The 14,320-nt window shown below is 38.9% G+C and overlaps 1 protein-coding gene across 3 annotated transcripts in view; it reads left to right on the top strand.

Moving 5' to 3' along the window:
- LOC135715218 (ankyrin repeat domain-containing protein 29) overlaps nt 1-14,320 on the top strand; it is a 533,429-nt gene that overhangs the window by 462,962 nt on the left and 56,147 nt on the right. The window lies entirely within an intron of this gene.

Below are 14,320 nucleotides of genomic sequence, written 5' to 3'. Positions count from 1 at the left end.
CCATGCCTTCATCATTTCTTCTACATTCTTCACCACTTTAGGTCGTTTTAGAAGGTACTCTTTCATAATGGCCCAGTATTTTTCTATTGGGCGCAGTTCCGGAGTGTTGTGGGTGTTTAGATCTTTCGGCACTAAATCAACATCATTCGCCTTATACCACTCTAGAACGTCCTTCGTGTAGTGCCATATTGTAAAATTCGGCCAGAAGATCGTCGGACCGTCGTGAGCCTTCATGAGAGGGAGAAACCACTTTTGGAGACACTCTTCGAACTACACCTGTCCATTCATGGTGCTTGCGGTAACGAAAGCTGTACTCCGCTTTCCGCAAGTACAAATCGCTTGCCAATTAAGAACTTCTTGGCGAACTTCGACATCTTCTGTGTCCGGAGGTTCTGGGGAACATCACACTTATCCTTGGCAGTCACATACAGGTTTCCTGAAATCTGGTTGAAGTCCGCCTTCACATATTTCTCGTCATCCATTACGCAGCAGTGCAACCTTTTAGACACATCAGAACTGAGGCGTTCGGTTTCCGTATAAAGGCCCCAACCACGCGTTTGTGATCGTTCTCGTTGACCTGAAGGCTTTTTTCTTCGGATCTTTGCTTCCAATCAACAGTCAGACGTTCTTCACACCGCTTTATGATATCAGACACCGTGGAATTCACGATTCCCAACCTTTTTTCCGATGGCACGATGCGACAGATCCTTATTCTCAAAGTACTCGTGCAAAACTTTTTCGCGCACATACTATTCTTTCGTCACCATTTTCAAAACTGTTGCGCACCTGATGAAATCAACTCACAGACTTTAAAATATCAAACTATGTCTACGCAAAATTTCAATTGATTTTACCAAACGGATCAAAAGTTAGAGCAATTTGAGCGTTTGCGGATTTTAAACGGTACACCCTTTAGACCTTATATTAAAGTTAATACAAACAGTAGTTAAGCACGGCATGATGTCAAACAATTATTTAAATAAACATGCTTTAGCTTTACAACGTTGAAGTTTCCATTAGTCGATTTCGGGACATTTCATTTGTATGTCTTTTTTTAGAACAATTTTGCGCTGATGGAGGTGTATCTTGTAGGCCGCAAATGATTTTAAAACCACCGTGCAGTCGTCAATAGCACTCAAAATGGTTATGATTTCTATGCAGCCGGACATGTGTAATATAAAAATCTATGTTTTCGGTAGTTACCAGTATTAGAAAAGTTCGCGATATTTCACGAAGTTCGCCAAGGGAATAGTATGTGAGTCATAGTGAGGTTTCGTGAACCCTGATAATTACATGACAAATTTTTCACTTTAATACTATTTTTCAACCGATTTTTACCTCACTTTACACGAACCAACGACACACGACCCACGACGTTTTTGGCTTGCGTTGGGCCAGGCTCATTCGTGTAATTTTAAGTCATCCCACACAAAAATGAAAGCAACAATCAATACGAAACTATCGATTTGAAATTGGCTCACTACTAGCCTATTGATCCCAAGCAAATAGATTAATAACGTCAAAATCATAATGTTTTGGTGTGTAAAACTTTCTCGTAGACGTCATTTCGATTGGAAGTGACGTTTTCATCTCATGATATGCTCAAGAATATCGAATCCGCCATTTTGAAGGATTTGTACGAGATTCAAAATAGAAGAATTTTAGGCCAAATGTGAATGATTGACCATACAAACAATTATGCAAAGTTTCTTGTTTCGCTTCATCGTGTGGCGTGGAACTGCTCCTTGGAGGCATGCTCGCTGAAAATATGTTAAATGCTTCATTAGCGTCTACATAAATTAGTTGGATCGATGGAAATTTTATTATGCATAGACTCTGCTCACGAGAGAAAGAGCGTCGGGGTGTGAAAAAGAAGGCAAGTGAGTGTGAGATGCATGTGAAAGTGTTGTGCTGTTTCGTTTTCCGAAAATTCCTATAAGCTGAGCAAAGAAGGATCAAAAAGTGCACTGAGTTTGGGAAAGCTAGAAAACGAAAGATTTCCCAGGGTTTGGGAGATAGAAAGAGTAACTTCTATTCAGGTTACGTAGGTTAAGTTACGTAGGTCTTAGTAGAACTTATTTTCGCTCTCTAAGAGAGTTTGAATTAGTTTCAGGTTTTGTAGAGCTTTGAAGTTACTTATGTAGGTATGAATGTTGTATTGTAGCTCCCTAATAAAATACCATACCAGAACAATTAACCCAAATGATTGAACTATTACACAAGTGGTTAAGCAAAATAATCGTTCAAATTTTATTATGGGTTTGCTATAATTCCTTACATTTATAATGATTTAAGAGTAAAATATGTTGCAAATTTTTTATCTGAATGTTGATATATAATGAAAAATTATATGATATATGCATGAATTGTTACAATTTTGTAGACATAACTTTATTAAAAACTGTAAGCTGTCCACCTCTGGTGAGATCTGACACGCCATGGCTTTTAAAATTCTTTCAATTGCTCAAGTTCACATTCAGATAAAAGAAGTGGGATATTTTCTGAATGATGTGTGCATCTGGGTGTAATAATATAGATTGATATGCATAGGGGGTCTCAAATAGCCTAATCTATGCACTGCAACCCATTGGTTGCTCCTTGCTGTCGTGGGAATTTAAGTTTTCTGGAACATTACAAATTTTTTTATGCCGATTTAAATCTCTTAACGGAATCGAATTCCTTTGAATATATTGTCACTTTAAAATCATTTCAGATTTGCACTGACATTTTGAGATCAATTACTAATTTTGGCGTTTTCAGTACTGTTGTATCATTCAATTTCAGGAAGATTCCGGCGATTTCCCGTTATTTACGAGATTTCAATGCCATTTCAATTCGCGTTTGGCTGTCAACAGTAGCAGTTCAGCTCGTGGCTTGCTCTGTGACGTGTATGCCTTTGATTTCTCCCCTTCGCTCAGCGTTGCCAGATTGTTTTCATGATTATCGGTATCAAATGATTAAGAAATCGGTATTTATCGGTATTCACTATTTTAATTAATTTCAATTTTTTTTTTTTCAAATTTTTGGACTTAAATCGAAAGATGAACTTTCCATGTAAGTTCAAAGCAACTTCTGGGAAATATTTGGATTAGTCTCTTAATGATACCGACAAATTTCCAGAGGAAGACTAAAGAAGATCTTGTGGAGAGAGTTTGAAGGAAGTTCTAAAAATGTCTAAAATACAACCAAGACAAATATTGAGAAAGTCCCGGCAAAAAAAAAAAAATAAAAATAAAAATAATTCCAGAAGCCAGAAAAGTTTGGAAATCGGAAGCCAATCCCAGAGGAATGATTTTCAGAAGAAGCTAGGAAAACCTTCACATTAATCGAAAAAAAAAACTACGGAGATTGATTTATGGAGAAACTTCCAGAGGAAGACAAAATAAATTTCTTGGAGAACTCGATAGATACATCCGGCAGAACTTTAATTGAACTTCTTGGAGAAGACGGAATAAACTTCCAGGAGACACTAGGAGAAACTTCCTAAGGTAGCTTGAAAGAAAATTCTGGAAAAAGTCGGACGCCAGAGGGCTTACGGAACAGTCGAAAGATACTTCAAAGAGAAGATGGGAAAATATCTTTAATAAATAGATTTATGGAGGATGCTAGCACAATATTCCCTGAAGTTCCTCACATGCTCTATTGATCCAGCAATTTTCGTGATATTCATAAAACATCCTACGATGTTCCTGAAGTTTTCGGAACATTCCTTCCTGCACTTCGGAATATTCCATAATTCTTTGGAACTCCTTGAAAGTTCTTGCAATTTTCCTAAAGTTAATGGGGCTGTTTTGAAGTTCTCTGACCATCCTCGAAGTACTCGTATCTTCTCTGATTATTATGAAACTACCTGGATTAGCGCATTCATTTTTTTTTTTCAAATTAATGCAACATTAAAGTTCTTTGAACTTCCCGATTTATTTTTTATTTTTTTTTAAGTTCTAGAAACTGCCGATAAAAAAATCAGAACTTCCCTTAAAATGTTCTCACATATCTAATGTTCAATTAACTTCCCTTACGTTTCCAAAACTTTCATGAACCTCTCGGATCTTAACTGAAGTTTTCGGAAATTCCCGAAACTCATTCAAGGTTCAGAAATTTCTTTGAAATTATATGTCCTAAAAAAAATTCAACTAATTCAGTTTTCTTCAAAAAACGTCAATGAATATTGGGGAAGGGGCCCTAGTCAGCCGTACGACGCAGTTTAGTCGCGATGCTCTCACAAGAGTGCTGAAAGGCACTGAAATCATTCTCATTTTTTTTTTATTGAACACCCGTTAATGGAACCGCAATAAAACTCTGGAAGCTTTTCTGAAGTTCTGGGGAAGTTGAAAAACTGACGGGAGGAGACGGAAAAACGTTTCGAGCGAAGCCAGGAAGTTGAAATAGCTTTCCGGAAGGAATTGGAAAATAATTTACAGGGTAAGGTGGACGGAAATTCCTAGGGAAAGTTGGAAGAAACTTCGGAGGGAAGGTAAAAGAAATTTCAGGGAGTTGAAAAATTAACGTTTTTATGGACCTATTTTTCCACTGATTTCCAAAAATTACTGGAATGAGCCATCAGCTGTTCCTCGACTTTTTGGTAACCAAAGGAAATGGAAGCATTAGTCGAAAGAGTATCAAGAATAAGAGATTTTTGAAAGATGAAATTTTTTTAGAGCAGACTTTTAGAGCAAAAAGATAAAAGTCTCTCACAATTGTTTTCCTCTGACAATTCAGTGCGGACAGGCAGTAATCTTTTTGTTTATTAATTTAAAAAATCGATATAAATCGGTACTATAACCAGTGCTGCAAAATCTCGACAGTACACGGTGATATTGACAATTCTGCTTTGGTCACTCATTGAAGCCAGCAGTCATAGTCAAGGCAAACCATGTCAATTGTCAATGACAATGCTGTAAGTGACGAACATGTGCAGATTTATTTATTAACTAAATTTGTAACGAAATTAAATGACTTGAGCAAAACAATTACATGGATCCATTTTAGTGAATAAGTATCTATGTCCTGAGCTACTTGAATAACAATAATGTGACACAGAATGTACTAAATTACACTTTTTGTTACCAGGTGAATCTTTGTCATTGACGAAAAAATGAATGAGATTTTGACGAAGGTTTTTTTGAGGATCAAGTCTGTCAGTGACTATGTGACGAACAATTTAGTCAATATCGCGCGAAAGTCTGTCAGTGACAATGACAAATCTCAGCACTGACTATAACTCAAAAATCGGTATTCTGAGAAATCTTATCTGTATATCGGTATCAAGTTTGAAAATCGGTATAAATACCAATAAATCGGTATATCTGGCAACGCTGCCTTCGCTTGCTGTGTACTAGCGTTCCGCCTCCCGTACGAAAGGCGCTTGTCAAACGATGTCGTCTTCGTGTTTGTGCATTTATGTTATTAGACGCGTTTTTTTTTCGATCGCTGGAGTTGTCGATTCTTATTTCGGCGTTGATCGCGAGTTGATTCGCCTTCCTCTAGTTGGAGCAGCTAGGGTGTGTTTCGTGGTTTTTGGGGATTTACGCGGCTGTGTAAGGAAGGAAAGGCGAGAGTGCTGTTTTTTAGCATCGGTTTAAGAAGTAGCGGCGTCATGGATTTCTTTGCAACATATCGGGTGAGATTTTTCCTTTATTCATCTCTTAATTTTCATTCCATTATTATATGAAACATTATATGCTGAGTATTGGAGGATCCACCAGGGCAACCGATTGAAGCAAAAATGATGAGGAGAGTGGGAATGCCAAGGTTTTTTAAGGTTATTAACTGTTTTTTTAATATATTAACTGTTTTTTAAGCGAGATAAAGCCATTTTGATAATTTTTGGCTGATTTAACGATTGTGAGATCATTTTTGTAATTTTTACGTTTTTTGAGGTTATTTTGGTGCTTTAACGATTATAAGGCAATTTTTGAGGTTTAAACGATTTTTAGTTTTAATACTACTCTCTTGTTATATGGCTACTCATGCTTTTCGATATACGTTTAGGTGTTTTCCAACCGTTTTAGGTCGTCTTTTAACTGATTAGGCGTTTTACGGCAATTTTATGGTTTTTACGTTCTTGTGCTTGCTTGGCTTTTTTTTGGGAAAATAACGCAGTTTGGACGCTTCGATACTATTAGGTTTTAGGATTTCATGTAATCATGAAATTGTAAGGCTTTTTCTGCCATTTAAACTCGTATTATTTGAAGATGCTAATTTCAAATAACATACTGAACTGGTAATTTTTATACAATAGAGTGAGTAGATGAAAGTATAGAATAGATAGTTCCGGTTAGAGTACAGCAGTGTGAAAATTGCATTTATCATAATTTTTGTATGCGCTACGAAATGGTTTGTGGTGTTGAGCACTCATGCATTTAAAGCTCATGGAATTGTAACTGTTTTCACGAAGGTTGGATTTATTAAATCACGTTTATGGTAATCAAATCATGAATGCAAAGCAGATGTAAGTTTACGTTGTCGTGATTTTTTGTTCACAAAAATATGAATGCTTTTTGCGTGTATCAATCACAGCGCCGTCCACGTCCTCACGGTCTTTTGGAGAGGGAAGGATGATGATAAGTTCGACGTCCATTGTTACTAGAGATCGAATACATCTCTGCATCTCCACGGCTTTCACGGGGAGGATAGTTGTGCTATAGTGTGGTGTGTTATTTTTAGATCAGGTTTCAACTGTGGTAAGTGATGCAATCGGTTGGTTAAAGCAGAATTCCTTTTTATTAAATCTAGTGGGGATAGAATATGGCAAAGTGAAAAATTGCAAGGAAGGAGACGGGCCTGGGATTGAACTCCCGGATCTTTTACTCAGTAAGCAGAAACGGTAACCACTGAGCTACCAAGCATCGTCGCCTTGACTGTCTGCTCGCGTTGTAGATTAACGTCTCCCAAAGCATAGCCAAAATGGAAGAGTGAGCGTTTGCGGCCAAATGAGATAACCGAACATTTAAAAACGTTCAGCGACATTCGATTAATATGAAACCATTCAGCGAAGGCTTGCAGTTGTTGCTGCAGAAAAAGCGTGTATTGTGGTTGCTTAATCGTGTAGTAACGCTTCAGGTCATCGACATACGAGAATTTTAGGCAATTTCAGATGAAATTGACATCGTTAATATACAGCAAGAATAAAAGCAGGCCGGAATTGACTTCCTTGGGGCACACCAGACCAAACAGGAAAGGAAGGCGAAACGTGGTCTCCAATTTTGACGGACATACTTCGACCGGTTGGGTAGATCAAAGCCAGGAAAGCAAGTTATTGTTCATTCCCAGTTTGTCGAATTTAGCTACTGCAATTTGATGATTCAGTTTTATCAAACGCTGCGAATATGTTTGTGTAAATAGCGTCTATCTGTTGACCATTTTCTATTCGGCGGATCACAAATTAGTGGCCGTCATCGAACGGTTTGGCATAAATCCGAGCTAATCCAGCGATATTTGATATTGATGATATTGGTGGGTCGTGAGCTTATGGAATTTATTAAAGTAGGTCGTCGTCAAAATAAGTTTGAGAACCGCTGGCCTAGCCAGTATTACCAAGCTGGTAGGCAGCGGTTTCGATCCCCGGTCCGGCCAAGAACATCTTTCGGGTTGGAAATGTTCTTGACTTCTCTGGGCATAGAGTATCATTGTGATTACCACACAACATTCAACTCCATGCAGTGGTTGGCAAAGAAAGCTCTCAATTAATAACTGTGAAAGGACCGGAAAAACGCACACTACAGAAGCGTAAAAAGCTGCGACGAAGAAGAAGATTATGTATTTAGATTGCTCTCCAAGTCTTCTAAATCACTAAATAGAACAACAACAAATCTTAATCTTAATATTCAATGTTATACAAACGGAAACTGCTTGACGAAGTGGTTCATTTGTAAAATTATTGAAAGAAATTAAAAATATCAAATTTGAGATATTTTGGAAAAAATTCCAAACTTCGGAAAGATGTTTAAGCTTTCTTCGCTTCGGGTAGGTTGATCGCGGGAGAAATGCCTAGCAAACAACATGGCAAGAACAATTTCGGATTAATTTCATTGCCATGAAGACTTCAAAGCGACCGTATTTCATAGAAATGAATAATTCGAAGAAAATGGGTTCTCTTGATCCGGAGCTCGGCTTGAAGGGCTACATGACGTCAAGAGCAGATTGTAATTGAACAATAACTCGACCAGCTCGACTCGGTCCACAATGTAAACCACCTTATGGATTCCGGTACCGTGAAATAATCCCTCCACGGTTTCGTGGCATCCAATCATTGGCGCTTCCACCAGCAAGACTAGCGCAGTAAGCCTGCTCGGCTATGTAGAATCCTTATTTCAACGAAAAACCTACAAACGAGATGGTAAATGGGTTCCGCCTTCGTGCTCCTTAATTTAATTGTGTCTCTAAATCTTTTTAAAGCACTTTTCATTAGCAGCGAAAAATCGGTCCTCATAGTCGTCAGCAGTTACGGCGGCAACGGCAGCAGATTGCGTCAAGGACAGAAAAACGGGGTTCCCGGTCGGTGTGGTGAGCGGAAGAACAGCATTTCGAGGCCACGCAAAGTGGGTTAGTTCCGGTCGGATTTAACGGTATAAATAGAGACACCCCCGGCTTTGGTCGGTTTTCAGATTCGGTACTCTGCGGAAGTCAGCAGCGGCGGTGGCAATGGCACAAATTAAAAACCGGCAGTAGCGGTGGAGAGTGAATAAATTTACGTTTTTGAATTATTAAATTTTGGTCGTTGGATTTGGCTGGAGGCAATATCGCGTGAAAGGAAGTGGAATGGAAAAGCATATCTCATTTTACGGAAGAAATTTACGCCTAGTTCCTACGTGGGTGGCCCAAAGGATCAGTGAAGGACTTTTAATTGGACCGTTGGGGCGATGTCGTAAAATTCAAATGATGGCATTTACTGCGATTGGAGTTTATCAGGGCTGGAGCATAATTTCAATAACGATGGAACATTCCACGCTGCGTTGTGGCATTCAAGTTGGGTTCAACAGATTTGGGATACTCAGCAATGAAGGTTAACAATTTCTCATACTATACAATGACATGTTGAATGGTTCAAAATACCGTAATTGAGATACACATCTTTTTTTTTTTTCGAGAAACAAATTTTTCCGACCTGGTCGTGACCCGATGAGTGTGTATCATTGTTGATTTATACGGTTCGGCATTCGATATCCCACAATTAGACAATACTTTCAACTCAACACAATTCGACCATCTCATGCATATAAGGTCTGTTCGCAAGGGGGAAATACACAATTCGATCCGGTCCAGCAAAGGCCCGATGATCGAGTGGAAAGGAGATAGAGAGACAGAGAAATCTCCATCCAAATCATTAACGAGCTACAAACGTATCGTGATGTTACATTTTGAACTATCGGAACGTGACGGGACCTTAATCACAAAAGAATGCTATGAATCATCATCAGCTCTGCGCGTCCAAATGGTGCTGGTCGCTCCAAAACTAGAAGGTATCACTTCCTAAATGCATGTATAATAAATATCAGATCGAATCGGTCGCTCTTTTCTATCCTTCCTTGGAATCCCCCGTCCAGCTCCAGCGCGCTGGACAAATAAAAAGAATGGACTCGATAGAAGACCCACAACGCGAAGCGAGAGAAAAAAAAAATGAATCCATCCGAAAAAAGAAACGATATTTCAAAAGAAAGCAATCAATAATTTCTGTATTGTGTACACTTTCACACAATAGTATTTTTCCTTTCCTTTCATCTAGTCCAACACGGATCGCGAAGCAATATCTTGATCAATTCGGGCAGCACAACTGTGACCCACCATCATCCGCATATTGGACCTTCTCCTCATCTCGGTACGAAATCCAGATTTGTTGCAAATGACCACCACCAACAACAACAACTACAACGGGCAGTTCGCAAAACAGAGCTCTTTATCTCTCTTGTTGGTGTTGATGCTGTAGCAATTGGTCACCCTGCCTGGATCCGGAATAGAAGGGCTCCGCGGAATAACAATCGAAATATCGTGATGAAGAATTTGAATAACTGCTTTCGGTGCGGTTTGTTTCTTTTGCACTTTTTCTTATCGGAATCGTTGGAAAGTTTGTCTCGTTGTCCACATTGAGTGTGGTGTCCAATCGATGACATTCTACTCATTTTCAGTAGGTTTACTGTCGTCTAAAAGAGAATTTGATTTTTACCGTCGTTGGACAGTCACCGGTTTGATTGAGTAAAATGATGATTTTGAGAGCAACCTGTCTATTTAATATATTTTTGAGCTGATAATTTTCTCCGATTTTTTAAAAGATTGCCTTGAAATGTGACAAAACTTATTCACAAGAAAAAAAACATAACTTTGTACAAACGAAAAATTTCAGGCCAAGCATCAATTTAAATTCATTTTTTGAACATTTCGTCTAAAAAGGGTGGACACTAGGGTGGGTCAAGTTTTTATGGTTGATCACTATCTCCTGTTCCGCACTGCTCTTCCAATTTGTATTGAGGCCCCCAAAAACGGTGTCAAATTTGAACGAATTTGGTTATGATCTGGATTTTCAGGAGAATTCTAAATTTTGAAATATGAAACTTTAGTTTCAAGATCCATAATTTAGATTAATGGGCACAAATGTTCATAATTAGTCAGAATACAGTCATGGTTTCCAAGAGATAAACTAGCCTTAGGCTAAAATTCTCTAAAATAAAGATTAAAACAAAAAAAAGTCATGGTTCCTATATATGGAACCTGGAGATATCGGAACGGTCCTCGAAAGATCCGGAACATCCGTAAAAGTGGTCTATCCATAAACTCCTGATGCTAGAACGCCGTGTTATTTCGAAAACATTAGGAACTGTGACAAAGAAATAATTTGGGTTCATGACATAAACATGGATCTGGATGGCCATCGGACCATCCTTCGGAAGATCCGGAACACGGTTTTTTTCGAAAACATTTTTAAATGTCATATATAAATTAATTAGATGCCAGAGATGCCAGATTTTTTTTTCAGAAGTCTGCGACAAATGTTTGTGAATTTCAGAAATGTATGTAGTTGAGCTGCATAAAATAAGAAGAAATTTTGCGTGTGACGGTGTGGTGTGGGAGTGGGGGGGGGGGGTTGAGTTATATGTCATGAAAAAGATTCAAAATTTGAAATGTCATGTTCGAGCAAAAAAAACCCTGCGCAGCAAAAAAAAAATCTGCATTACAATTGTGATGTAAGCATTCATTCACGTATACTGTATTTCATTTCAAGCAAACGAGCAATTTGTAAGCAATGTTGTTTACAAATATGGGCTTTTGAATACAATATTTGCAATATTTCATGAAATGTCTCGGAACTTTACAAGATTTATAATGTAAACTTAGATGAAATGTACGCTCCTTTTATGTGCATCATAATGAACAGAAATTTACACTACTTTTTCAAACTGTGTGCTTTTAACAAATTGAACCTTATTGGAGTTTGAAATGCATCCATTTAGTTCGTATACATTAAAAGCAATTAATAAAACGATAAATTACGATTACACGACAGATGAGGTCGACTCAAAGTTGAAATTAGTTAACTCATATTCTTGAAAACGTAGTTAACTCATAGACTGAGTAAAACTTTCTGAGCTTTAACAGGAATTTGTTTTCTTATATGAGTAACATCTCGGTGTGCATATGAAATTATTACACGGAAAAGAAGTTTTCATGTAATTTCCATTGGGAATGAACATAATTTTTTTTTTCTAAGCGGCGCCGGTGGTGTAGTGGTAAGCGTGATTACCTCTCACCCCAGCAGGCCTGGGTTCAATCCCAGTCGGCACCGCCGGGATGTTCTGAGGCATAACATCTCTGATCACGCCTTCCTTCGGAAGGGAAGTAAAGCCGTTGGTCCCCGGTTCATGAGTTGATGGGTCGATAGGTAGGGTCCAGGTGTAGGAGCTGCCTCTCTGGCGTCGGTAGCATTGGTGCTCAGCACGGAAAACAAGATCGACGGAAAATAAATCAAAGGAAAAAAAAAAAAAAACATAATTTTTTTCCATCATCAAAACCAATGATATCTATATAAATTTCACATAACATTCATGTCATGATGAGTTCTAAATGATTAATCACTTAAATTTTATTTGACACATAAGGTTTATGTGATTTTGTGGTGCAATTCCCAATTATGATATCCCATGAATGTTATGTCATATTCGAAAAGATTTATGAGGCTCGGAAAATTTTACGTAGTCTACAAGTCAACTACGTTTTCTAGAGTTTGAGTAATTTAAACTTAAATTTGAGTTCATCTTATATGCCATTTAGTGTGAAAATCCGTAAGTTACTTAATACTGGTCCTTTTGGACGCCAGCAGCTGGGGAACGAGCACATCTTAGAGAGGGATTCAACTTTCCACCACCTAAATATGGAGAAATCGACAATCAAATAAGCAATACGATTCTTAACACTTTGTGCTTAACGGCGCCGGTGGTGTAGTGGTAAGCGTGATTACCTCTCACCCCAGCAGGCCTGGGTTCAATCCCAGTCGGCGCCGCCGGGATGTTCTGAGGCATAACATCTCTGATCACGCCTTCCTTCGGATGGGAAGTAAAGCCGTTGGTCCCCGGTTCATGAGTTGATGGGTCGATAGGTAGGGTCCAGGTGTGGGAGCTGCCTTCCTGGCACGTCGGTAGCATTGGTGCTTAGCACGGAAAACAAGATCGACGGAAAAAACAAACCAAAGGAAAAAAAAAAAAAACACTTTGTGCTCAAAAAGTGTTGATGAATCAGGATCATGGTCACTAGCGTGCACAGGAATCTTGTGAAGGAGGGGCAATTGTTTTTTCTATGGTGCATTTAATCTGGGGATGGGGAGTACTCCAAAATGCATGGGAGATAGTGATGTCCACCCACCACTGTTTCCCTACTGTTCAATTTAGATAATTTTATTTAATTTTTACTCCGGTGGTGGTTCATCTTCTTCAATGGAAACTGCTTTCAGACAGCCAATGGAATTGGCAATTTAATCCCATCGACAATGTCGATGATGATCAGTTCGTCAAATGGTTGCAATAGTAGGGCTTTAACTGAAATGATACATTTGCTGCAATGTTGTTGCCTTGGTGGTTGGATTCAGCTGAAGTCACGTCAGATGGTGGTGATAGCACCTACAAACCGACATGAATGACCAATAAGAATCACATTCTCTGTTCGGATTTCTTCAGATTATTCTTTGGAATCACCGTTAGCTAACAGCTTATAGCAAACGGTGATTCCAAAGAATAATTCCTGAAGAAATCCGAACAAAAATCAAAGAATTTAGATTCCAATCCGTCTCCCTCTTGCAAATATATCTCGCTTTACTTTAGTGCAGATCGACAGATCGATTCCTGTAAACTAATCGTGTATCTTCACACTTTATATCTTAGGTTAGGTAGCCTAAAGCTGACTGATCGACCGGTACTTGTACTATAATTATTCTAACTAATTTTCAGTAAATTAAGATTTTATTTCATCGTTATACTATTTAGAGGAATTACAATGTTTTAATTAAACCACGCTACCACGTTCGGTGAATAATAATTGTTTTTTGTTTGTTTTGATTACGGTCTTACGTATGCGCTTTCTTGTTCATGCTGCTCCGAGTTGCCAGTATTGCTCCACTTCGACTTTGCTTCTGCTGCTTCAACCAGAACTGAACCTTCTTCTCGAACGACATTTCCTTCTCACACTTCAATTTGTCGCCTTCAGCGATGACCTTCTTCACGTCTTGAAACTGCTCGTGCATCTTCTTACGCTCACTAGCGAACTTGGCTTCTTCTTCCAGCTGTCTCTGCAGCATCTCCCGTTCCTCCTTCAGTTGTTGCTGTTTCAACTTCCTATCTTGCAGCAGCTTCTTTTCGAGGAACTCCTTCTCCTTCTGCCTCCGCTTTTCCAGAAGAACACGCGTTCTATCTCGAGGTGCTTTTCTCGCAGAATCATCTCATCATCCAAAGCCTTCTCCTTTGCGCGCTGTTCTTCCTCCATCTGGCGTATTGCATCGTTCAGACCCATGGTCGAGTCCGAAATAGATGTTCCACCTTCGCTTTTGGACGTCGAGCTCCCTTTCTTGCTTCCGGTATTTTTCGGTGCTTTCGGTACCTGGAGTTCTTTGCTGCACTTGTCACAGCTCCAATCTGCGTCCTTTATAACGTCCGTCACTCCGACGCAGGAGAAATGGGCTCACAATTGGCAAGTATCGCACTGTACCATGTCGCTTATTTGGTTTGACTTTCTGCATTTCATGCAATCTCCCACGGTCGAGTCCATCCTTTAAAGTAGTAGTAAATTCTTTGATTTTTGTTCGGATTTCTTCAGGAATTATTCTTTGGAATCACCGTGTGCT

Source organism: Ochlerotatus camptorhynchus, unplaced genomic scaffold, assembly GCF_037179485.1.
Source record: "Ochlerotatus camptorhynchus isolate MF236.1 unplaced genomic scaffold, CSIRO-AGI_Acam_v1.1 ptg000045l, whole genome shotgun sequence".
Taxonomy (NCBI): Eukaryota; Metazoa; Arthropoda; class Insecta; order Diptera; family Culicidae; genus Ochlerotatus; species Ochlerotatus camptorhynchus.
Note: the sequence above shows the minus strand (reverse complement) of the source record. Positions and strands in the feature narration are given on the sequence as shown.